The sequence below is a fragment of the Hyperoodon ampullatus genome (genome assembly GCF_949752795.1).
Source record: "Hyperoodon ampullatus genome assembly, chromosome: 5".
Classification (NCBI taxonomy): domain Eukaryota; kingdom Metazoa; phylum Chordata; class Mammalia; order Artiodactyla; family Ziphiidae; genus Hyperoodon; species Hyperoodon ampullatus.
The window spans coordinates 127,109,533-127,136,785 of NC_136918.1; positions in this window are offsets into that span (position 1 = coordinate 127,109,533).

Genomic DNA, 27,253 nt, shown 5'->3' on the forward strand with positions numbered 1-27,253 from the left:
GTGCAGTGGTTAAGAATCGGCCTGCCAATGCAAAGGACACGGGTTCGAGCCCTGATCCAGGAAGATCCCACATGCCGTGGAGCAGCTAAGCCCATGTGCCACAACTACTGAGTCTGTGTGCCACAACTGCTGAAGCCCACGTGCCTAGAGCCCATGCTCCGATACAAGAGAAGCCACCGCAATGAGAAGACGGTGCACTGCAACAAAGAGCAGCCCTTGCTCACCGCAACTAGAGAAAGCCTGCACGCAACAATGAAGACACAACACAGCCAAACACACACACACACACACACACACACACACACACACAAAGTGCGTTCATTCAAATTTGGGATAAATATGATGAATGAAATGGTAATTCAATATGAAATACCTCAGTAATGTAACAAAAAATCTTCTCCAGCACACATTACTATTATACCTTGAAGGTCTTCTTTAAAATTCTATAAAATGAAATAAAGGATGAGGAAAGAAAGTGAGGGAAAGAGGCAGGAAGAGAGGGAAGGCAAGAAAGGAAGGAGAGAAGGAGAGTAAGAAAAAACTCACATCTCTAATCACATGTTAATAGCAAAAAGAATGTTACATTAATCATTTAGAAAATTAGATCAATTAATCATAACTTGGGACTTTTCTTGTGTAATCGAAATACTAGATGATTTTGTCTGCATTGATCATGGCCAGTGAAAAGCTACTAAAATTATTCTTTCTGTAAGCTTTTGTTAATAAATCTAGGGAAAGTGCAGGGTTACTTGGAAAATTAAATAAAAGCTTTCAAACTAAAGGATTCTGATTTTGAAGTTCATCACATCTGCGATTCTTCCCAAACACAGAAGTTGGAATCTTTGGTTCCCTGACGTTCTTCCAGGCGTGCTCTCTGATGCATTTATGTGGTTGTCTGGATTCTTGTATTCCAGAGGACAGCCTTGCGTTTTTCATCTGTTTGCTGATATAAACACAAGTCATTCATTCCGTCTTGTTTCTTAACAACAGGAAATGCATCTGATATGTGCCTTGCCCTCAGTAGATACTCAAAACTCTTCATTACATGGAAAATAACCATTGTCTGTGTTTTGAAATATTCCTCATGAACTATAGATAAGACAGAGTGTATAAAAACAAAAATAAAAGTAGTACTAAGTACATAAAAGGACTAAAATAATACAAGCTGCCACTCCTTGCCGTAAATCTTTGTACATTTTCAGAGAATCGATATTTGCAGGGATTTGGAGAAAAATCAAAATAAGACAAAATTTTCCAGTTTCTTTTGAGTGTCACATAGAGGGATGTCTGGAAACAGACCTGGAGATGGAGTTTGGGCACAAAATGTTTATTAGGGATCAAAGCCTGAAAAAGGAAGGGAGAAGAAGCAGGACTGTGTGGAAGAAGTCCCTCCAGGGGGCAAGCTTCTCAAATATGGTCCATATGTTTTGTCACTCAACAAACAATATATTAGAAATAATTTGGAGTCATTTTTTTTGTTTATTTGTTTTTTAACATCTTTATTGGAGTATAATTGCTTTACAGTGGTGTGTTAGTTTCTGCTTTATAACAAAGTGGATCAGCTATATGTATACATATATCCCCATATCTCCTCCCTCTTGCATCTTCCTCCAACCTTCCCTATCCCACCCCTCTAGATGGTCACAAAGTACCAAGCTGATCTCCCTGTACTATGCAGCTGCTTCCCACTAGCCTTTTAGTTTACGTTTGGTAGTGTATATATGTCCATGCCACTCTCTCACTTCGTCCCAGCTTACCGAGAGGGGGAAGGGCATTTTTTTTTAAGTTTTGATAGATCCTTAAAATGTTCTATCTTATTCAGCTTTCAAAAGTAAAAGTTTTTTGTTTATAAAGGAAACTTTCCTATATGTTGACAATGAACCACCATTTGTAGAGAAATACGCCAAAATGTTAACATGGGTGATGGTTGTGTTTTCTGCTTCTATATATATATTTTTCATTTACCAAATTATCTAAAGGGAACACATACAACTCTTAAGAGAGTTATAACTATATGACAAAAGTCAACACTAAAAGGGATGGGACAAGTGTATATGGAGCAAGAGGGTGAGGGAGTTTGGATTTAAAAGAAAAAACTAACAGTTAGCAATGGTTTACTTTGGTTGATCAGAACAGTAAATAATTTTGTTTTCTTTTTACTTTTCCAATTTTCTTGTAGTGAGAAATTATTCTCTTTATTAAGGGGGTAGGGTAGTGAAGGAAGTCCTCCAAACCCATTAAATTTTCAAAATAATATTTAAAATATAAAATAGGAAACCTGGGGACTTCCCTGGTGGTGCAGTGGTTAAGAATCCGCCTGCCAGTGCAGGGGACATGGGTTCGAGCCCTGATCCGGGAAGATCCCACATGCCATGGAGCAACTAAGCCCATACGCCACAACTACTGAGCCTGTGCTCTAGAGCCCGTGGGCCACAACTACTGAGCCCACGTGCCACATCTACTGAAGCTACACGCCTAGAGCCCATGCTTCACAATAACAGAAGCCACTGTAATGAGAAGGTCACGCACCACAAAGAAGAGTAGCCCCCGCTCACTGAAACTAGAGAAAGCCCACGCACAGCAACAAAGACCCAACACAGACAAAAATAAATAAATAAATAATGAATAAATTTATTAAGTAAATAAAATAGGAAACCTGGGTGGAGAAGTTACCCTTGGGTAGCTGAGACACAAAACTTATATGAGCTGAGAGAAGGGTTAAACAGTTGAGCGGGTTTAGGCCTCTCTGGGGTCAGTACAGGTCTGCAGTGGGGGCAGTACAGGTCTCCAAGGGGGAGAATAAACAGCACAATTTGGGATGAGAACGAGGACTCCAGGTCATTGACTAGTCAGATATTCTTTCAGGGATTCTTTCAGGGTTTTTCAAGATGAAAATGCCTTTCTCTACTGGAGTACATTTGAAAGAGAGAGCATCAACCCATCTTTCTTCCATGCAGAGGTGCTTTCCAAGCGTATCATGAAAATTATAGCAAGTGGCATCTGATTCAAAGTCCTGCGAACACCCCTCTCCCCTGTGAGTCATTCAGGCATTCATCACGCCCACAGACCCTCCACTCACACCCTCATGTCTCCACCATCAACAGGGCTTGTGAATGTGTGACTAGAGTTCTGCTGGATCCTCCCCTCATCCACTGAGACGATATCTCTCAGAAACCACACTCTCGACTCCAGGCAGAGCCTGTGCCACCGCCTTTAGCCGCAAGGACTCAGAGGCTGTTCTTGATGATCACAGAATTAGTCAACAGAAACTTGACTGCATTGGGGAAGTTTTCCAGACATCAGCTCATCTCTCTATTCCAGACAGCTAATGCGAGAACTCAATTAAACCTATATAAGTATTGTGAGAAAATCATAAATGTTATAGAAAGTACAAGCCCAATGCCACTTCAAATGTCAAAAATATTAAACCTTTCCAGTCAATGCAAGTACTCCGTTCTATTCTACTTCATTCAAATCAAGCAGTCCACCTAAAGAGCTCATCTGGCCATGAATACATTCTACATTATAATACAGGGATAGAGATTAAATGGATTCTTTTTTTTTTTTTTTTTTTTTTTTTTTTTTTTTGTGGCATGTGGGATCTTAGTTCCCCAACCAGGGCTCAAACCCGTTCCCCCTGCAGTGGAAGCTTGGAGTCTTAACCACTGGACCTTCACGGAAGTCCCTAAATGGATTCTTTTTAGAACTTTAGAAACCTGAAACTAATTAATTACCTCTATAATATATACCTATCTCAGAAAATTATTATGTCTAAAAATCTCCACTGGAAGAACTTCCAATCTATGTTGTTACTTATATTTGAATTTTCTGATTGTTGATTCAATGTCACTTTTTGATAGTCTTACTTAAAATGTGTTCCAGTAAAAAAAAAACTTTCCTTTAAGTTTCTGAATTTAAGTTTAATTATCTTCTAATTACATAAAAATGTTCTGAAAAGCATTTTAATCTAATATCTGATTTCATGCAATTGATTTATTTTTCTATACAAATTGAGTCTTAACTAATTTCAGGAATAACGATCCATTTGTAATGTAGCCCTTAAAGTTCAGCTATCGTGATTAGATGCCTGCCTTGTGGGGAGATGGAATTTATTTATGAGGGAAGTCTAGTGGTCAAGTCTGCATGATTTCTAATAATTAAAATGGAAAAGTGCATTAGTTAAGGTGTTAACAGGACTAAGGCATAAGGAGAAAGAAGCATTCTTTAGTGAAATTTAGGAAGACTTATTCTAGAAGAATAGAATATGTGTCTTCTTGTGGGATTTTGAATAGTAGATATTGGGGAAAGAGGTCACTGGAAAAAGGATAATGAAAACACTTGCACTTGGAGAGTGGATGTGGGTGGTGTAGGTGGCACTTTATGAGAGTTGAGCTTATTCCAGGATGTGAACGTTTTCTGGTAGAGGAGGGATGGAGAACAGAGCCTGGTACACAGTAAAAGTACTGCAGACATGTTAATTATTATTAACAGGAAGAATGTATTAGGCAGCTGTGAGACCTCACTCTAAGTAACACCACATACATTATAGTTAAATATTCTAGCTGTATTTAAGGCCAACCTTGAAGCAAAGGATTTTTAAAAAATTATTTATGTGGGTATGGTTCATTACCTATGTAAACACAGAGCAAATTTAATTTTTAACAGTCTTTTTTCCCCTAATTTAAATTTGTTACTGTTCATGGGGTGAAGGCCACTCAAAGCACAAATGAAAGAACATATGGGTTGACACAAATTCTCATTTAAGTCACAATTCAGTTGAAGTCACAGTTATTTCATCTAACCCCTGGCTTGAAGCAAGAGCCTATGTGGGGACTTGAATTTAACAGTGAGAGCAGAAGACCCAGGGGACCTGAGTGTAGGAGACAGAGAGTTGGAGCAAGCAAGCAGGTTAGGCCAAGGGTTCGCTCTTAAAGGTAACCTCGTATTAAACTTGGTTATATGTGATGTGACCATAAAAGAGTGAGAACGATTTACAAGTAGAATCAGGGTGCATGAAGTTCACTTTATGTTCACACTTCTGTGTATGATATTAAATATATTTATTGCTCTTTCTCTGTGTGAAAGGGCAAGGGACCTCTTTTTTTATGAACCTGCTTAAAAATATATAAAAATCCAAGGCAACTTTCTTGGTGTGAGGGTTGTTTTATGGGAATTGAATAGAGATAATCACTCCAGTGGAAATTCTGCACAGAAGCAAGTTTGAAATATCTATCAAGGATATATGGAATGTGAAACAAATGCTATTTTCTATATGATCGTCCTAAAAATCATTGATAAATTTAAGAAAATTGAAATAACATTTGTTCTTTCCTAGGGCTGGATAATATTTGTATATTTTGATATCAGTTAAAAAGATAAATTTTAGGAGGATTGTAAAGGAGGATGCTGGGCAATAACTTCTAGAAGCACTTAGAATTTTGAAGAAAACTTATTTATGCTATGATTTTTCATTAAGTTTAATGTTTTATTATTTCAACAGTAAAAACAGAGTAGTGGTTAGTTTTATGTTTCAACTATATCATCCTGACTTTAAGCACAATTGTGTGGTAAGAACTGTAGGTAGCCACTCTGTAACGTTCTGGCCCAAACGTAGCAATGGTTTTGATCATCAGATGCTACTGTAGACATCAAAAAACTGACATCTGTTGATTGATGTTCCAGGTAAAGCAGTTTGAAAGTCTGCATCTCCTGGAATTTTCTAATGCTTCTGATGAAAGCCCTGACATCTGGGATTCCTGGTATGTTGTCCTGGGTAAATGCGGCCTAACTACAGGACTAACATCAGACATAGTCAAAGGCAGAATTCAAGAGGACTCCTTTGTCTTTTTTGTTATTGTTGTTGTTATGTTGTTGTTTTTATTGTGGTAAAAGTCACATAATATAAAACGTACTATTTTAGCCATATTTACTCGTACAGCTCAGTGGCACAAATACATTCACATTGTTGTGCAACTCTCACCATCATCCATCTCCCGAATTTTTCATCTTCCTAAACTGAAACTCTGTCCCCATTAAACACTAACTCCCCTTTCCCCCCTCCACCCTGCCTCCCCAAGCCCCTGGCATCTACCAATGTACTTTCTGACTCTATGAATTTGACTATTCTAGATACCTCGTGTAGGTTATACATCATGTGTCTGAGCCAGGGAAGAAACAGAAAATGAAATTCTAACATTTTAAAATATTTGTCTGCTTGAATTACTTCACTCATTCCAGACTGTGGTGTGCTGGCAATCACACCACTCTATAACTGATCTGCTCCAGAAAGAAAACCAGACCTTCACATATCCCTGGTGTGACTCTATGTGTTGCACACACACACACATGTACATTCACTGCACAACACTTTCATTATTTCATTGTCTAAGTGTGGACTCTCCAACTGGAGGACACTTGCAGGAATGTCAGGCAGTTACTGAATTTTGAGTCTTTGTTAGCAAAGCACAATGAAAAAAGCCACAGTTTCCTGCCCCTGGCACTTCACCATATGATGTTGGTGCAGGGCCCAACCATGAAATGCCAGATGGCCCAGAGACATCAATTGTTCAAGAATAACATCATACACACTTTGAATAGCAGAATGGTTTAACAACGGCTCTGCTGCTAGCACGGATGATGAGTATCTTGTAGCCGCACTCACTCTTGTTCTTGTACAACTAGTATAGATCACGCACTTCTTTAGAAACTCTCCCAAAGGGCTGTACTACTCTTAACTATGAATTCCTCTACGTAACACTGGAAGTTTATGCCCAAAGTCCAGAACAAAATATTTATTTGGACACTTAGAAAAGCAATATCGTATACTCATGCCATGAACCATCACCTTGCCAATCTCCATATATATTGTGCTATGCATGAAAATATTGATGTTAGAATATCAAATCCTATAAATATCTCTGGGGAATGCTAAACTATCTTGAGGTCAGTGTGGAGAGGATATCTATGAGAGAAACTTCCTGGACAATAAAAGCAATTACAAACCCTATAACACTCCTTAGATTAGAAAATCTGCTTTCAAATGGAACTCATTCTGATACTTTGTCAATTCTGCATAGCACAGATCAGGGATTTATTTCCATGAAGGCACTGACTAAAACTGGAAATCTACCAGCCTGTTAGTTGGTTTTATATGAATAAAATTTTAAGTAAGTGAAAATAGAATATGCTACACTTCTTAGCACAAAACTGCCAAAACTAATTTTATGCCCTTGGGAATTGACCAAGAATCCTTGGGCAAAAATCAATATTGACTTTTCAAGACTCTTCCAAGAGAAGAAAATCTGGATTGTGGTAATCTCCCTTGTGAAAAGGGCCACGAGACCCATCTAAGCCATCTTAAAATGTTGCCATTATAATCTCAGAATTGTGATTGCCAGAACTCATATTTCTGCCAACTAATCTGACTTTTCATCAGTTGGTTAAAGGAATTTGTCCAGAATTTTTTTCCCAAACAATGTGGATGAGGAATGCAGATGAATAAATACATGCTGCTGTGCATGGCTGTAGAAGACTGTTCAAACTGAAGTAACCAATATAGGACTTTATCAATTTACTATTTATAATTTATGTAGCAAATTGTAAGGTAATGCAATGCACTGTCATTATCACAGGAGGTTGAAATATAAATGGATTTTTCCCTAAAGTTCCCACTTTCCCTTTCCCACCTGCTCACCCAATTCAGGCAAATAGTCTATTCTAGTTATTTCCTGAGGATGTGGGTGTGACAAATTGGGGTGGAAAACAGAAACTTCCTATAAGCTTTTTGTTTATATTTTCCAAAATCTTAATCCCATAAAAGAGTTATTTTAGGAGCAAAAATGACTCTGAGGGAAGCCATCAAGATTTATATATAGAGAGATTTTCCCTGAAGATTGGAAAAACATTCTACCAGGCTGGGGGAGAGCAAAGAAAGCCAAAGAATGGTGGTTTAAAGAAAGGTAATTACTGACTCTGCTTTCTATACTGGAACTTCAGTGAGAGGGCAAGACCCTGATATGGTTTAGGAGACAGAGAACAAATGTGGATATTTGCTCCTTTTCTTAGATCATAAACCCGTAGATGCGATAAAGCCACAGATTAAGCATTAAGGCAAATGAAGGCATAGATATGTCCCAGGGAAACTTCCTTACCAGGGAATAGCATGGAAGCAATAGAATAATGCCTCAGATCTCAAGCCTGGCATGAAAGCAGCAGAGAGACCCCCTGGACTTGAAGCCCTGGGTAAACAAGAATGAGAGTTGTCTTAACAGTTTCCTGCATGTATCAGTGAGGAAAGACCAAATGGAACCTTGGGTTGATTGGCAAATATCTGTGTGAACAGATCACTCTCAGACAAGATGGGTCCTACAACACCACGAAATTACATAGATCTCCCTGGAACTTAGAAACAAGTCAGAGAAAAGAGAGACAATTTTAGTGTTTGATGCCTGGGGAATGGAAAATTCAAAGAAGAATCTGGTTGATATGTAGAAGAATAAAGTTATGTTTCTTACACATCTGGTATATTTTGGACTGAGATTTATGTCCATATAACAGGTAATATGATTAACAATCAGATAATATGATTAGGTTTTTGGAAGCTAATCCATGAATGACAGTTTATGAATTAGCTTCCAAATACCTAATATCCCAGATTTTCTTAATATCATGAACACAGTGAAACGTTGCTGCGTGACTTATAGACCCAGCTAATTTGTTAGCATCTGCCTTCACATATGTTCTTTTAGCTTCATATATTTGTTCACAATATGCATTTCTCTTTTCTTCCTTCTCCCCAGTTATTTTTTTTAGTGAAAACCTACTATGTGCAAAGCATGATAGAGTAATAGTCTCTCTGTCCTTCAACTACCATGTTCTATTAAATTTTTATATGAACTCTCATTTATTGTATATTGACCATAGTAGAAGCTTTACAAAAACTATCTCTTCTTCACAAATACACACAAAAAATTGAGGTCAGCATCATGATGCCCTTTTTACAAACAGAAATCAGAGGCTTGGAAAGGCTATATAACTTGCCTAAAGTCAAATTGATTTAAAGCTTCCAAATCTTTTCAACATTTTTTTTCTAGCTGTGCAGCATGCAGGATCTTAGTTCCCTGACCAGGGATCGAGCCCATGCCCCCTACAGTGGAAATGCAGAGTCTTAACCACTGGACCACCAGGGAAGTCCCAAATCTTTTCTGCTTCTAAAGCTCCAGCGCAAGTTGATCTCCAGGCTTGCTACCACCTTTTGAATGTACGGTCACCTCAGTATATACTACCTAATTTTCTTTTTTTCTTTTTTGTCTCTTTCATCAAACAACTAAGTTCTTTATCAAAGGATGTCTTATCCTAGACATTACTTAGATGTTAAATTTGTCTACCCAACCAAGCTGGAAACAAAGGACATAGACAAAGCATTCCTTGGGGGAAACACTTCCCCATATTTCTTACTTTACCTAGATAGTAATGCCCTTCCAGCAATATTTAAACTTGCCAATCTCCTCTCCAAAAACACTGACATTTCTTTATTCCTCTTTTCCTCTAGATAGTTACCCTATCTCTTTTCTGTCCTCTACAGCTAAGATTCTTGAATGTCTGCATTCTCTGTATTCACTAGAGAAACCCACAGCACTCACCTCACTGCACTCACCCACTGCACTCACCACCTATTCACCTCCTATTCACTCCAAAACCCACTGCAACCTGATTTCGTTTCCCACTAAGCCACTAAGGGCTGTTTGAAGTGTGACCAATGAATTCCTTATTGCTAAATCCATTGAACACTTCTGGGTCTTTACCTAATTGGCCATGTGTCACAAAAATATAGTTAAGTAGAAAGAAGCAAGATTGCCTGCATTGAGCACTTCTTTAAAAAATTAAAAATTTAAAACGTTTATTTTTGAGACAGTATGTTCACATAACAGGGACAGTTGTTAAAACCATGTGTACATAAGTAGAGGAAACAGTATGAAACCTAGGTAGCCTGACACAGAAAGGAGAGAGTCAAAGGTTTGTTCTTTTCTGAACAACTAAGTTCCTTGTGGTGGCAACAACTCAGGACCTTCTCCACTGATATGAGAACTTGGAATACTCTTCTGAAACACTCTCTTCCCTTTGACTTTGGGACATCTCTCAACCCCACATCTTCCCCACGTATCATTTCCCCATGTATCATTTTCATTACATGGATCTTTGTATCCTGACTAATTTCTATTTATACTTCAAATCCTCCCTTACACATCTCTTCATCATAGAAGGCTTCCATGATTCTTCAGGATGAATTAAATTTGCCTTGCTTTAAACAACTTTACAGACTCTTCCAGAACACTCATCACAGCTGTAATCACTCATTGAATATCTGCACTTGCTAACTGTGATCTTCAGAAGGACAGATGGCCATGTTCACTGACATAGCCCCAGGGCCCAACAGAGTGTCTGGCACATCATAAGTGCATGATAACTATTCTCTGAATTGAACTGAATGGAAGTTTTCTTTTTCTTTTTTTTTTTTTTTTATTCAACTGAAATTCTAAGGTATTTTTTTTCTTTTTTCTTTTTCTATTTCTAAAAATTATTTAACAAATTTAATCAGTTATACATATACATATGTTCCCATATACCCTCCCTTTTGCATCTCCCTCCTGCTCTCCCTATCGCACCCCTCCAGGCGGTCACAAAGCACCGAGCTGATCTCCCTGTGCTATGCGGCTGCTTCCCACTAGCTATCTACCTTACGTTTGGTAGTGTATATATGTCCGTGCCGCTCTTTCACTTTGTCATAGCTTACCCGTCCCCCTCCCCATATCCTCAAGTCCATTCTCTAGTAGATCTGTGTCTTTATTCCTGTCTTACTCCTATGTACTTCATGACATTTTTTTTCTTAAATACCATATATATGTGTCAGCATACGGTATTTGTCTTTCTCTTTCTGACTTACTTCACTCTGTATGACAGACTCTAGGTCCATCCACCTCATTACAAATAGCTCAATTTCATTTCTTTTTATGGCTGAGAAATATTCCATTATATATATGTGCCACATCTTCTTTATCCATTCATCCGATGATGGACACTTAGGTTGTTTCCATCTCTGGGCTATTGTAAATAGGGCTGCTATAAATATTTTGGTACATGACTCTTTTTGAATTATGGTTTTCTCAGGGTATATGCCCAGTGGTGGGATTGCTGGGTCATATGGTAGTTCTATTTTTAGTTTTTTAAGGAACCTCCATACTGTTCTCCGTAGTGGCTGTAACAATTCACATTCCCACCAGCAGTGCAAGAATGTTCCCTTTTTTCCACACCCTCTCCAGCGTTTATTGTTTCTAGATTTTTTAATGATGCCCATTCTGACTGGTGTGAGATGATATCTCATTGTAGTTTTGATTTGCATTTCTCTAATGAGTAAAGATGTTAAGCATACTTTCATCTGTTTGTTGGTAGTCTGTATATCTTCTGTGGAGAAATGTCTATTTAGGTCTTTTGCCCATTTTTGGATTGGGTTGTTTGTTTTTTTGTTATTGAGCTGCATGAGCTGCTTATAAATTTTGGAGATTAATCCTTTGTCAGTTGCTTCATTTGCAAATATTTTCTCCCATTCTAAGGGTTGTCTTTTGGTCTTGTTTATGGTTTCCTTTGCTGTGCAAAAGCTTTGAAGTTTCATTAGGTCCCATGTGTTTTTGTCTTTATTTCCATTACTCTAGGAGGTGGGTCCAAAAGGATCTTGCTGTGATTTATGTCATAGAGTGTTCTGCCTATGTTTTCCTCTAAGAGTTTGATAGTGTCTGGCCTTACATTTAGGTCTTTAATCCATTTGAGCTTATTTTTGTGTATGGTGTTAGGGAGTGATCTAATCTTGTACTTTTACATGCCCCTGTCCAGTTTTCCAAGCACCACTTATTGAAGAGACTGCCCTTTCTCCACTGTACATTCCTGCCTCCTTTATCAAAGATAAGTTGACCATAAGTGCGTGGGTTTATCTCTGGGCTTTCTATCCTGTTCCATTGATGTATCTTTCTGTTTTTGTGCCAGTACCACACTGTCTTGATTACTGTAGCTTTGTAGTATAGTCTGAAGTCAGGTAGACTGATTCCTCCAGCTCCATTTGTCGTTCTCAAGATTGCTTTGGCTATACGGGGTCTCTTGTTTTTCCAAACAAATTGTGAAATTTTTTGTTCTAGTTTGTGAAAAATGCCAGTGGTAGTTTGATAGGGATTGCATTGAATCTGTAGATTGCTTTGGGTAGTATAGTCATTTTCACAACGTTGATTCTTCCAATACAAGAACATGGTACATCTCTCCATCTATTTGTATCATCTTTAATTTCTTTCATCAGTGTCTTATAATTTTCTGCATACAGGTCTTTTGTCTCCTTAGGTAGGTTTACTCCTAGATATTTTATTCTTTTTGTTGCAATGGTAAATGGGAGTGTTTCCTTGATTTCACTTTCAGATTTTTCATCATTAGTATATAGGAATGTCAGAGATTTCTGTGCACTAATTTTGTATCCTGCTACTTTACCAAATTCATTGATTAGCTCTAGTAGTTTTCTGGAAGCATCTTTAGGATTCTCTATGTATAGTCTCATGTCATCTGCAAACAATGACAGTTTTACTTCTTCTTTTCCGATTTGGATTCCTTTTATTTCCTTTTCTTCTCTGATTGCTGTGGCTAAAACTTCCAAAACTATTTTGAATAAGAGTGGTGAGAGTGGGCAACCTTGTCTTGTTCCTGATCTTAGTGGAAATGGTTTCAGTTTTTCACCATTGAGGATGATGCTGGCTGTGGGTTTGTCATATATGGCCTTTATTATGTTGAGGAAAGTTCCCTCTATGCCTACTTTCTGCAGGGTTTTTATAATAAATGGGTGTTGAATTTTGTCAAAAGCTTTCTCTGCATCTATTGAGATGATCATATGGTTTTTCTCCTTCAATTTGTTAATATGGTGTATCACGTTGATTGATTAGCATATATTGAAGAATCCTTGCATTCCTGGAATAAACCCCACTTGATCATGGTGTATGATCCTTTTAATGTGCTGTTGGATTCTGTTTGCTAGTATTTTGTTGAGGATTTTTGCATCTATGTTCATCAGTGATATTGGCCTGTAGTTTTCTTTCTTTGTGACATCCTTGTCTGGTTTTGGTATCAAGGTGATGGTGGCCTTGTAGAATGAGTTTGGGAGTGTTCCTCCCTCTGCTATATTTTGGAAGAGTTTGAGAAGGATAGGTGTTAGCTCTTCTCTAAATGCTTGATAGAATTCGCCTGTGAAGCCATCTGGTCCTGGGCTTTTGTTTGTTGGAAGATTTTTAATCACAGTTTCAATTTCAGTGTTTGTGATTGGTCTGTTCATATTTTCTATTTCTTCCTGAGTCAGTCTTGGCAGGTTGTGCATTTCTAAGAATGTGTCCATTTCTTCCAGGTTGTCCATTTTATTGGCATAGAGTTGCTTGTAGTAATCTCTCATGATCTCTTGTATTTCTGCAGTGTCAGTTGTTACTTCTCCTTTTTCATTTCTAATTCTATTGATTTGAGTCTTCTCCCTTTTTTTCTTGATGAGTCTGGCTAATGGTTTATCAATTTTGTTTATCTTCTCAAAGAACCAGATTTTAGTTTTATTGATCTTTGCTATCATTTCCTTCATTTCTTTTTCATTTATTTCTGATCTGATTTTTATGATTTCTTTCCTTCTGCTAACTTTGGGATGTTTTTGTTCTTCTTTCTCTAATTGCTTTAGGTGCAAGGTTAGGTTGTTTATTCGAGATGTTTCCTGTTTCTTAAGGTGGGATGGTATTGCTATAAACTTCCCTCTTAGAACTGCTTTTGCTGCATTCCATAGGTTTTGGGTCATCGTGTCTCCATTGTCATTTGTTTCTAGGTATTTTTTAATTTCCTCTTTGATTTCTTCTGTGATCACTTCGTTATTAAGTAGTGTATTGTTTAGCCTCCATGTGTTTGTAATTTTTACAGCTCTTTTCCTGTAATTGATATCTAGTCTCATAGCATTGTGATCAGAAAAGATACTTGATACAATTTCAATTTTCTTAAATTTACCAAGGCTTGATTTGTGACCCAAGATATCATCTATCCTGGAGAATGTTCCATGAGGACTTGAAAAAAATGTGTATTCTGTTGTTTTTGCATGGAATGTCCTATGAATATCAATTAAGTCCATCTTGTTTAATGTATCATTTAAAGCTTCTGTTTCCTTATTTATTTTCATTTTGGATGATCTGTCCATTGGTGAAAGTGGGTTGTTAAAGTCCCCTACTATGATTGTGTTACTGTCAATTTCTCCTTTTATGGCTGGTAGTATTTGCCTTATGCATTGAGGTGCTCCTATGTTGGGCGCATAAATATTTACAATTGTTATATCTTCTTCTTGGATCGATCCCTTGATCATTATGTAGTGTCCTTCTTTGTCTCTTCTAATAGTCTTTATTTTAAAGTCTATTTTGTCTGATATGATAATTGCTACTCCAGCTTTCTTTTGGTTTCCATTTGCATGGAATATCTTTTTCCATCTCCTTACTTTCAGTCTGTATGTGTCTCTAGGTCTGAAGTGGGTCTCTTGTAGACAGCATATATATGGGTCTTGTTTTTGTATCCATTCAGCCAATTTGTGTCTTTTGCTGGGAGCATTTAGTCCATTTACATTTAAGGTAATTATCGATATGTATGTTCCTATTCCCATTTTCTTAATTGTTTTGGGTTCGTTATTGTAGGTCTTTTCCTTCGTTGTGTTTCTTGCCTAGAGAAGCTCCTTTAGCATTTGTTGTAAAGTTGGTTTGGTGGTGCTGAACTCTCTCAGCTTTTGCTTGTCTGTAAACATTTTAATTTCTCCATCAAATCTGAATGAGATCCTTGCTGGGTAGAGTAATCTTGGTTGCAGGTTTTTCTCCTTCATCACTTTAATTATGTCCTGCCACTCCCTCCTGGCTTGTAAAGTTTCTGCTGAGAGATCAGCTGTTATCCTGATGGGGATTCCCTTGTGTGTTATTTGTTGCTTTTCTCTTGCTGCTTTTAATATGATTTCTTTGTGTTTAATTTTTGACAGTTTGATTAATATGTGTCTTGGCGTATTTCTCCTTGGATTTATTCTGTATGGGACTCTCTGTGCCTCCTGGACTTGATTAACTATTTCCTTTCCCATATTAGGGAAGTTTTCAACTATAATCTCTTCAAATATTTTCTCAGTCCCTTTCTTTTTCTCTTCTGCTTCTGGAACCCCTATAATTCGAATGTTGGTGCGTTTAATGTTGTCCCAGAGGTCTCTGAGACTGTCCTCAGTTCTTTTCATTCTTTTTTCTTTATTTTGCTCTGCAGCAGTTATTTCCACTATTTTATCTTCCACCTCACTTATCCGTTCTTCTGCCTCAGTTATTCTGCTATTGATCCCATCTAGAGTATTTTTCATTTCATTTATTGTGTTTTTAATCGATGCTTGATTCATCTTTAGTTCTTCTAGGTCCTTGTTAGCTGTTTCTTGCATTTTGTCTATTCTATTTCCAAGATTTTGGATCTTGGAAATAGAATCTTGGATCATCTTTACTATCATTATTCTGAATTCTTTTTCAGGTAGACTGCCTATTACCTCTTCATTTGTTAGGTCTGGTGGGTTTTTATCTTGCTCCTTCTCCTGCTGTGTGTTTTTCTGTCTTCTCATTTTGCTTATGTTACTGTGTTTGGGGTCTCCTTTTTGTAGGCTGCAGGTTCATAGTTCCCATTGTTTTTGGTGTCTGTCCCTAGTGGCTAAGGTTGTTTTAGTGGGTTGTGTAGGCTTCCTGGCGGAGGGGACTAGTGCCTGTGTTCTGGTAGATGAGGCTGGATCTTGTCTTTCTGGTGGGCAGGTCCACATCTGGTGGTGTGTTTTGGGGTGTCTGCCATCTTTTTATGATTTTAGGCAGCCTCTCTGCTAATGGGTGGCATTGTGTTCCTGTCTTGCTAGTTGTTTGGCATAGGGTGTCCAGCACTGTAGCTTGCTGGTCATTGAGTGAAGCTGAGTGCTGGTGTTGAGATGGAGATCTCTGGAAGATTTTCCCCGTTTGATATTATGTGGAGCTGGGAGGTCTCTTGTGGACCAGTGTCCTGAAGTTGGCTCTCCCACCTCAGAGGCACAGCACTGACTCCTGGCTCCTCAATTTGGGATGATTTGTTGTCCATTCATGTATTCCCCAGATGCAGGGTACATCAAGTTGATTGTGGAGCTTTAATCTACTGCTTCTGAGGCTGCTGGGAGAGATTTCCCTTCCTCTTCTTTGTTCCCACAGCTCCTGGGTCTCAGCTTTGGATTTGGCCCCGCCTCTGCATGTAGGTCGCCGGAGGGCATCTGTTCTTTACTCAGACAGGACAGGGTTAAAGGAGCAGCCACTTCGGGCACTCTGGCTCACTCAGGCCGGGCGAGAGGGAGGAGCACGGAGTGTGGCGCGAGCCTGCAGTGGCAGAGGCCGGCATGATGTTGCACCAGCCCGAGGTGTGCCGTGCGTTCTCCCAGAGAAGCCGTCTCTGGATCCCGGGACCCCGGCAGTGACGGGCTGTACAGGCTCCCAGAAGGGGGGCGTGGGCAGTGACCTCCTTTCGCACACAGGCCTCTTGGCGGCGGCGGCAGCAGCAGCCCCAGCGTCCCACGCCCGTCTCTGGGCTCCGCGCTTTCAGCCGCGGCTTGTGCCTGTCTGTGGGGCTCCTTTAAGCAGCGCTCTTAATCCCCTCTCCTCGCACACCAGGAAACCAAGAGGGAAGAAATAGTCTCTTGCCTCTTCGGCAGCTCCAGAGTTTTCCCAGACTCCCTCACGGCTAGCTGTGGCGCATTAGCCCCCTTCAGGCTGAGTTCTCGCCGCCAGCTCCAGTCCTCTCCCTGCGCTCTGACCGAAGCCCAAGCCTCAGCTTCCAGCGTCGCTCACCCCGGCGGGCGAGCAAACAAGCCTCTCGGGCTGGTGAGTGCCGGTCGGCACCGATCCTCTGTGCAGGAATCTCCCCGCTTTGCCCTTCCCAGGTATGTGGGGAGTTTCTTACCTTTTGGGAGGTCTGAGGTCTTCTGCCAGCGTTCAGTAGGTGTTCTGTAGGAGTTGTTCCACGTGTAGCTATATTTCTGGTGTATCTGTGGGGAGGAAGGTGATCTCCCCATCTTACTCTTCCGCCATCTTCCCAGGAAGTCTGGAAGTTTTCTTAAAATGACTTTTCCCATCATATTTTAGTAGATGTTGTTATAGGGAGCACTAAAAGAAGGGGGTTATTACAATGAAAAACAGTCTAGAAGAGCTAGCCAAAATGGACTGCTGAAGAACCTAGGAATATTTAACATTCAGAAGAAAAAAAAAAAAAGCATTTATAAGCCCATCTTATGGAAGCGAGCCTAAAAGTGCTCCCTGGGAGGAAACTGGAACATGGAGAAACAGTTCAGCTCAGTATGAGGAAAGACTTTCCAACCATTGCAGCTAACAAAAAAAAACAGCCTGTATAAAAGTGGCAGCAGTTCTCTGCCCCTGCTCTTGTTCAATCAGACGTGATCTTGAGGAGGAATTTCTTCATTGGACAGGTAGTTGAAGGGTGTGAACCCTGAAGATCTTTCCACACTCTCAGGTTTCCTTTGTAAGTGAAGGAAAAGCAAATATTGATACATCAACCCTCTTGCCCTTAAGCCATCCTAAGTTTAAAGGAGGCAATTTGCATAAAAAAGAAAAGTTGGACATAAACTCTTCAGAAAAGAACTGTGTTTAATACACACTGTTGTTATAATTTTCTTCCTCCAGGTATATTGGACTTGTTCTAATGTCATTTTCATGTTTGATTTGTTTTTAGTTGATGCTTGTTTGGTTGCTTGGTTGGTTTATTTGTTTTTTAGTGACTACAAATGTGTTATCCTTGCAAAAATCATTGCCCTTTCTTCAGAATTTTGTAGCCAAAGTTTGTGGTTCAACTAGAAATAACTGTTCAACAAACATGAAAATGATGATTGCTTATTGTTGGTTTTTAATCTAATTATTCAAAAATTCAATAAACACTTTTATAGATGCTCAAAATTTCCAGTCAGTACATATCTTTGAGACATGGCTCGTAGCAAGAAGTAGGTTGTCAGAGATGGTTTAGAGAGGGGAAATTATTTTTGAAAGAAAATCATGAAGCCATAATATTAGTTTAATTGATATTAGGGTTCTGGGGTTAAACACACTTTCTGCATTAGCAACCATTCTCTTTCACATTCTTGTTGTCTGGCTTTTTAAAATCTCAATGCCAGGTGAAAAAACAGTAATGGCAAATACTGAGGCATTTGACATTTAAAATATTTATACAAGTAGTTTTTTAACAAGACAGAGACAGTTTGTAAGCTAATTTTTTTCATTTATTCTATTATTCTCAACATTATTTAGTCTTTCTCTACTATTCAGCAATATAGCTGAATGGTTTTCTTACAAAAAAATCAAAGCTTTTTATTTTGAGAAAATAGTTGTTTTATAATATTCAAGTAAACCCATTTAAAAATGAAATCACTAAATGATAACTTTAAATTTGACTTGAACAAATATTAGAGAGTGTCAAATCATAACATAATTCAGATTATTTTTATCCCTTTTAGTACTCATTCTTATCCCTTTTGGTACTCATCCTCCAAGCTATAGAGAATTTTTATTCGATTTTTCAACAAAGTGCAGAGATAGACTAGACACTGGGAAGGACCTAGAGGAAGTACATGAAAAGATACATACATGACGATATAAGGGCAGAGTGGAGAATTCATGAAATAGCAGCCTGGGCTGGGAAAAGCACACCTATTATGCAGCCAGATAATCCTCTGAGTGGCTTGGTATTAAGACTACAGCAGGTAACCAGACAGTGAGAGTCTGGGAAGAGCTGACTGAGCCTTGAAAACTCAAAGGTTGGCTAAATAGGTCGGTGCTGAGCAAAGCCTGGAAGCTAGTCTATCTTAGAAGACATCAGAGACTTTCTACTTCTGGAAAAATGGACTAGATATAATTTTCCCTATCCCTTCTGCTAACTACAGTGGAAAACTGGCAGTGGGTTGGGCGGACGTCATATAAGAAGATGAAGATAAAGGTGAAGAGAAGAAAGAAAACTAGCTAGGGACCTCAGGACCCACGGAAAGACACAACAGTGAGTTCTCTAGGTTTGGATATGGTTTTCTGTGTTTTCTTTGCCTTGTATATTCCAGACTGCTTTCTGGAGAAGCTAGCAACCTGGAAACACAAATGGGCACCAGAAAAAAAAAAAAATCCCAAAGAAAGGCTTGCTCCCCTTATGCAAAAGGAGCATCCCAGCAAGACAGAAAATTTTCAGAAAATACCATTCTACTCCAGCTAAATACCTCAGAAAGAACTGTGTCTCTCCCCCATCCTGCTCCCACTAGCAAAGGTAATGTGTGTACCTAGACTTCCACCCTTGTCAGGGTGGAAGGCAAGGAATGAGGCACCCACCCTTCCACCAAAGTGGTGTCAGAGAATCTTGGGTGTCAGAGAATCTGCACTTGGGAGTAGATTTTCATGTTAGGCCCCACCCCCACCCCAACCCCAACCTGGTAGTGTCAGTGGGGAGGCTAGACTTCCAAACCCACCTTTCTCTCTCCTCACTGCTTGTGTCAGAAGAGGCCTAGAGGGAACTCAGGACTTTCATCACTACTTATAAGTAAGAAGGATATCCTCTTACCCATGGTGTTGAGAGAGGTCATGTGGGGAGCAGTAACAAGGCACTCCTCCAAACCAGGGTAGTATCATTGGAAGCTTAGCAAAAATCCAGAACTCCCACCCACACCTAGCAGTGTTGAGGAGCAACTTCCCTACATGTGTCTGTGGGGAACTTGGACTTCCACTCCCACCTGGTAGTAACAAGGCAAGGCCCCCCTGCAACTACCAGAGTGGAGTCAGGGGTGGCCTGCTGTAACAGAAGCTTTAAATAAACTCCAGAGTCTCGTAACAGAATACCCAAAACATCCAGGTTTTCACCAAAAATCACTCATCCTACTAGGAACCAAGAAAATCTCAACATTTTCTTGTGTCATTATTCCCCAAGTGGAAGCACTCTGACTACTAAAATAGCTGTAAGAAATCTTGACTTTCTTACCTTCTTTAATTGCCAAAGCCAGTCAGATTTTCCTTTACTCATGCAATTTCCATCACTTCAAAAGAGAATATTCACTCTTGAAAGAGGTAAAGTCCATCAAAGTTTTTTGGGTTTTGGGGGTTGGGGTAGATTGTTTGTTTACAAATAAACATTAACCTAAAAAAAAGAAATCTCAACATGAATGAGAAAAGAAAATAAACAAACACCAACACCAAGAAAACACAGAGGTTAGAAATATCTGACAATGATGTGAAAGCAGGAATCATAAGACTGCTTCAACAAGCAATTATGAACATACTTGAAACAAATAAAAGCATAGAAAGTCCCAGCAAAGGTATAAAAAATATAAAGAAGAATCAAATGGAAATTTTAGAATTGGAAAATATAATAACAAAAAAAGTAATGGATAGTCTTAACAGCAGAACAGAGAAGATAGAAGAAAGAAGCAGTGAACTTGAAGATAGAACAATAGAAATTTCCCAGTCTGTAAACAGAGAGCAGATAGACTGAGGGGAAAAATGAGCAGAACCTCAGGGACCTGTGGAACCATAACAAAATATCTAACTTATGTGTCATTTGAGTCTTAGAAAGGAAGGAGAAAGAGAGTGGGGCTGGAAATGTATTCAGAGAAAGAATCTAAAGATCTGAATAACACTCTTTTAAGTTAACACCATCAATTCCCTGCTTCTCCTACTTCACTTATCCTTGGAAGCTAGAGTCTGGCTTGCTAAATTTTAGAAGGATCATATTGGCTTCATGATACAGCACCAGAGGGTAGTCAATGTAGCATCCCAAGTCCAATTCAAAGATATATATATATATATATATATATATATATATATGTTGTATAACTCAAAAACTCCTTTTCTGACCCTAATAATTTTCAAGTTCACTATCAGTTCCAGTCCCTTCCCACGATATGAACCTGAGAACCCTCCAGAGACAAAGAGTAGGGTTGTCAAGGGGACCACACCCCAAATTTGGCAGTAGGAGCTGTATTAGGTACAGAGGGAAGGGCAGATGGGGTAAATCTGACCCTTGGATTTTCTATTCTGGAGATGGGTAAAGAAGTCTGCGTTTGCCCTACTTTCTTTAACAAAAGCCCCTGGTGAAGGAGCCATGAGTAGCACTTTGACCTTGAGACAACCTAAGAATTTTATCTTTAAACAGTTCAAGGAATGCTGTGATTTTTCAGTTTCTATCAATTCTTGGATTGCTAAATATGCATTGAAAACTGCAATTTTGTTTGAGGGACATATTATTGGGACTTTAAAAGACAATGTCTGGGGCAGAGTCTGGAATGAGGAGGTTGACAAAGAGGAAGCTAAATTGTTCCATTTAACAAGTTTCAGTAAATTCCACATGCAATAATAGCATCTGTTAATTTTTTTTTTGTTGTTAAAATGAGGTGCAGGTGAATTTGGGGACTTGGAGTAAAGAGGAGGGGATAAAAGACTTTAGAGTGAGAGAGAAGACCCGCAAAAACATCAGCAGGCCAGGAGCCGAAAAAAGGACAAAAAGTAAGAATCCCGTAGGAGAGAAATGGCTGATGAACTTGAGGCAAAGTGATTCACTTATGTGAATTTAGGTTGTTTGCTGATTTGTGCTTTAATTCCTCACCGCTATCACCAAGACTTCACATAAAAATCTCCATAGCAGCTCTGGGCTGGTGAAACATGAAGGAACAGGACAGGTGGCTGTTCTGTTCACCTGTCTTTGAATGAACTAGTGTGGGCAGGACACAGGTACAGCAAGATGATAGGTCCAGAGTTGAAGAAAATTAGATAAGAAATGGATATTGGGAGCTTGGGAGACATGGCAAATGGAAGAATAAATGAGCCAAGGGCATCTTGTACCCATTCTCCTTCAATCTCTTACCTGGGAAATAAGAGGAAGGGAATTAGACTGATTATATCATTTACTGCGTTTGTGTAGGAGGGTCTCAGTTATTGAATTTGTATTTGAAAGAGCAGAGAACTCCAGACAGTTTAAGGTCTTGGGACTACTTAGCTCACACATTCTTCTTCTTGAGGATTCTTGAAATCTTGTTGCTTAGGGTCCCTGCCATTGAGAATTATAAAGGTTTCTAAGTACAGCTGGGTGAGTTTGTTCCTTAGGCAACTACACGGGTTTGTCGTGTTTACTGGCCAGAGTTCCCTGTCAACAAATGAGACAAATAGCAAAATGACATAAATCTTACATAGCAAATAGAGGAAAGGTATTGTAAGACAAAAAATATCAGTCAGATTGTCCTTGGCTAGACCAAACCATAAATAAGGAAGTGCATGCAGACTGTTAGGGAAATCATATTGGGTGTTATACGGAAACCTGGAGCAGAAAAGTACTGGCCACATTAGGTTACTAATATTCTAAGACTTCTGCTACTTGGCTGGTGTCTTGGTTTGGGTTTCCCTCACAGAAGAGTCTAAGATGGGGACTTGGACTTGGGTATTTCTTTGAAATGAGATCCCAGGAAGCAGGAATGAGGGAGCAAAAGAATGACAAAAGAAAAAGAAAAGGGAATATAAGGCTGCATTATCATAAAGGAAGGTTAGATTCTGCCAGGACCACTGAAAAGAGAAACAAAGGCCTCTTTGAGGTCTCAGAATCATCCCCTAAAGGCCAAGAGATGGAAGCAGGATCATCCCCTAAAGGCCAAGAGGTGGAATCATCCCCTAAAGGTCAAGAGACGGAAACATTTCTCCAACAGCTTCCCATTATCTTTGGTTAAAGATTGCTCCCAGGGACAGAAAGTCCTGCTACTTCCAGTCTGCACTTTCCTGAGTCAATTCCCAGGAAAACAGGACACATCTGCCAGCAGGAGATGAGTCTGAACTCCCAGGGACTGTCCAGCAAAGCTGTGGCTGAAATCAGAGGTGGGCTAAGAGGAAGAGATTCACGGTACCAAAAGCATCTGCCAAAACTCAGTGCCCAAAGCACACACCCAAGTTCGTGTCATATTCTTCTTTTCAGTTCCCACAACACACTTGTTCGTAGCAGCCTAACAGTAGAATTCAGTCTTCCTGTTCCCCCCAAAGCGAAGCTTTTCCTCTTCTTCACAGCTCCTCCCCCAAACTCAACCTTCTGAAAATCAATCAGTCTACTTATTCAATTAAATTGTTAGTGATTGACATGAGTCCAAACAATGTAAGTAGCACCCATCCAGAAGGCTACCTTATGAGACTTGTGTGTGCACTGAGGTTGTGTACAATCTGGGCATGTCAATGGAGATTGTGTATAATACTGATCTTAGTGCAGTATCTATTAAAGGTATTCCATAAATTATTAAAATAAATAAATTTTTAGTGATTGGGATTGAAAGATGAATCATATCTGTCACTGCCCTCATGAACTGTATGATTCACTGACAGACACAAACACGTGAAGAGATCATTTCTAATAACATGGTGAAGACAATGAAATAGTACAAACATGGGCACAAAACACTAAACGAGGACAGATATGGAGCCCTTAGCCCAGGCTGGGGAGTGGGACTGTGGTCAGTGACATCCCCCTGAAGGGTGTCATGAAAGAGCTTTAAAAAGGTCACGAGAAAAATCCGCATTCTGTGCACTTCTGTTTTCCTTGTTTATTCATTCCAAATTTTATATCCAATGATAGTGCCTTAGGCTTTGCCTTCATAACAGTTTTTTATGCGTAAGAACTTTTTCATGCTCATCCCATGAAGACAGGCTATTTCTGTCTTTTTTACTTCTCTACCCTCAGTACAAACCCATTAAGACTCTCAATATCTGGTGAATGATTTAAAGAATAAGTGAATGAGTGATATTTATAATCTCTTTAAATTCTATAATCTACAAGAGTTTTAGGAGTATTCCATAGTAGACCAGACACCAACTCATCAAGGAAGGGCAAACATGGAACCCAGGAGGTCTAATACTGTATCTCAAGGAATCTGCTTATTTACCTTTCCTGAAACAACAGGTAATTAATGTTCCAGGAAAATTTGTTTATTTTCATAATCTAGAAAGTATACATTTTAAGTGGTTTATTAGAATATTTTGGATATTTATGAATATTAAGGATTCATCTCAAGCTTCATCTCTATATAAAAATAACTGGAAATATGGGAGACCAGTTGCTCCTCTCCAAGGTGTGAACCTCTTCTCTAACATGTATCTGGGACCTCTGGGGCCTACACGTTTTCTGGGGTGGGAGGTGGTTATGCCCACCTAATCAGCATTCTATCTGCAATGCTCATGGTGTTGGCTGTTGATTGAACCTGGCCTTGGCCAGAATGTCAGCTGTGCAGTAGCTTGTCTTGGTTTCCAATTCAACAACAGTAATAAAACTAGGTGCTTTGTTTTCACTTTTAGTTTTGTAAAATTTGGTAAAGTTTAAATTTTATGTGTGAATTACATTTTAATTTGAATACCAACAAATACATGATATACTTTTCCAGAGGAATAATCCTTGGACAATTTTTAAATCATTTTTTGTAGAATTGGTGGTCAATTGGTTCAGGTACATCTATATACTGAAGAGGGCTGAGTTTAGTTATGACTTAGAGCAGAAAGTTGCAAAGTAGTATATAAGTTTAGGAAAGCAGCTTATTTTTATGGAGCAAATCAAAGCTAAACCAGTCCCTCTAGAATATTCAATTTGAAAATTTCATTCTTTCCACAAACACTTATTGAGTACCTACTATGAGCCAAATATTGCTCTATATGTTAATCCCAAATATCAAGGAAATAAAAATCAAATGTCCTATTTATACTAAATTATATTGGAAAGCATTTTAAAGCCTCAAAACTCATGCTAGGCCTATAAATATACTGGGATCCACCAGAAATCAGTCGGTATAAAACAAATTTTTTATTTCAAGATTTCAACAAGCAGAGAAGAAGAGTTCTGAATGAGTTTATTAATATGGTACAGAGCTATGTATCAGAAATTGGGTCAGTTTCATGCTTTAATAGGTAGGCTTTAAAAAATCAGAAAAAAATTATTCTAGGAAATTGATTTTCTTATATAAAAAATATTACTAGATATTTCAATATGAAAAGAATGCTTTCAAATTTTGAATGTGTCTCTCTCACTTTAGACACTCTTTTTCATTCTTGTTTTTAATATCTTTATTGGATTATAATTGATTTACAATGGTGTGTTAGATTCTGCTTTATAATAAAGTGAATCAGCTATACATATACATATATCCCCATATCTCCTCCCTCTTGTGTCTCCCTCCCACCCTCCCTATCCCACCTCTCTAGGTGGTCACAAAGCACCGAGTTGATCTCCCTATGCTATGCAGCTGCTTCCCACTAGCTATCTATTTTACATTTCATAGTGTATGTATGTCCATGCCACTCTCTCACTTCATCCCAGCTTACCTTTTGCCCTCCCTGTGTCCTCAAGTCCATTCTCTACATCTGTACCTTTATTCCTGTCCTGTCCCTAGGTTCTTCATAAGCTTTTTTTTTTCTTTAGATTCCATATATATGTGTTAGCATACAGTATTTGTTTTTTCTCTTTCTGACTTACTTCACTCTGTATGACAGACTAGGTCCATCCACATCACTACAAATAAGTCAAATCTATTTCTTTTTATGGCTGAGTAATATTCCACTGTACATATGTGCCACATTTTCTTTATTCATTCATCTGTCGATGGACACTTAGGTTGCTTCCATATCCTGGCTATTGTAAATAGAGCTGCAATGAACATTGTTGTACATGACACTTTTTGAATTATGGTATTCTCAGGGTATATGCCAGGTAGTGGGATTGCTGGGTCATATGGCAGTTCTATTTTTAGTTTTCTAAGGAACCTCCATACTGTTCTCCATAGTGGCTGTATCAATTTACATTCCTACCAACACTGCCAGAGGCTTCCCTTTTCTCCACACCCTCTCCAGCATTTATTGTTGGTAGACTCTTTGATGATGACCATTCTGACTGGTGTGAGCTGATACCTCATTATAGTTTTGACTTGTATTTATCTAATGATTACTGATGTTGAACACCCTTTCATGTGTTTGTTGGAAATCTGTATATCTTCTTTGGAGAAATGTCTATTTAGGACTTCTGCCCATTTTTCGATTGGATTGTTTGTTTTTTTGATATTGAGCTGCATGAGCTGCTTGTAAATTTTGGAGATTAATCCTTTGTCATTTGCAAATATTTTCTCCCATTCTGAAGGTTGTATTTTGGTCTTGTTTATGGTTTCCTTTGCTGTGCAAAAGATTTTAAGTTTCATTAGGTCCCATTTATTTATTTTTGTTTTTATTTTCATTTCTCTAAGAGGTGGGTCAGAAAGGATCTTACTGTGATTTATGTCACAGAGTGTTCTGCCTATGTTTTCTTCTAAGAGTTTTTGTAGGGTCTGACTTTACATTTAGGGCTTTAATCCATTTTGATTTTATTTTTGTGTATGGTGTTAGGGAGTGTTTTATTTCATTATCTTACATGTAGCTGTCCAGTTTTCCCTACACCACTTATTGAAGAGGCTATCCTTTCTCCATTATATATACTTACCTCCTTTATCAAAGATAAGGTGACCATATTTGTGTGGGTTTATCTCTGGGCTTTTTATCCTGTTCCATTGATCTACATTTCTCTTTTTGTGCCAGTACCATACTGTCTTGATTACTGTAGCTTTGTAGTAGAGTCTGAGGTCTGGGAGCCTGATTCTTCCAGCTCTCTTTTTCTTTCTGAAAATTGCTTTGGCTATTCAGAGTCTTTTGTGTTTCCATACAAATAGTGAAATTTTTTGTTCTACTTCTGTGATAAATGTCATTAGTAGTTTGATAGGGATTGCATTCAATCTGTAGATTGCTTTGGATAGTAAAGTCATTTTCACAATGTTGATTCTTCCAATCCAAGAACATGGTATTTCTCTCCATCTGTTTGTATCATCTTTAATTTCTTTCAACAGTGTCCTATAGTATTCTGCATACAGGTCTTTTGTCTCCTTAGGTAGGTTTATTCCTAGGTATTTTATTCTTTTTGTTGCAATGGTAAATGGGAGTTTTCCTTAATTTCTCTTTCATCACTAGTGTACAGGAATGCCAGAGATTTCTGTGCATTAATTTTGTATCCTGCCACTTTACCAGATTCATTGATTAGCCCTAGTAGTTTTCTGGTAGCATCTATAGGATTCTCTATGTATAGTAGCATGTCATGTGCAAACAGTGACAGCTTTACTGCTTCTTTT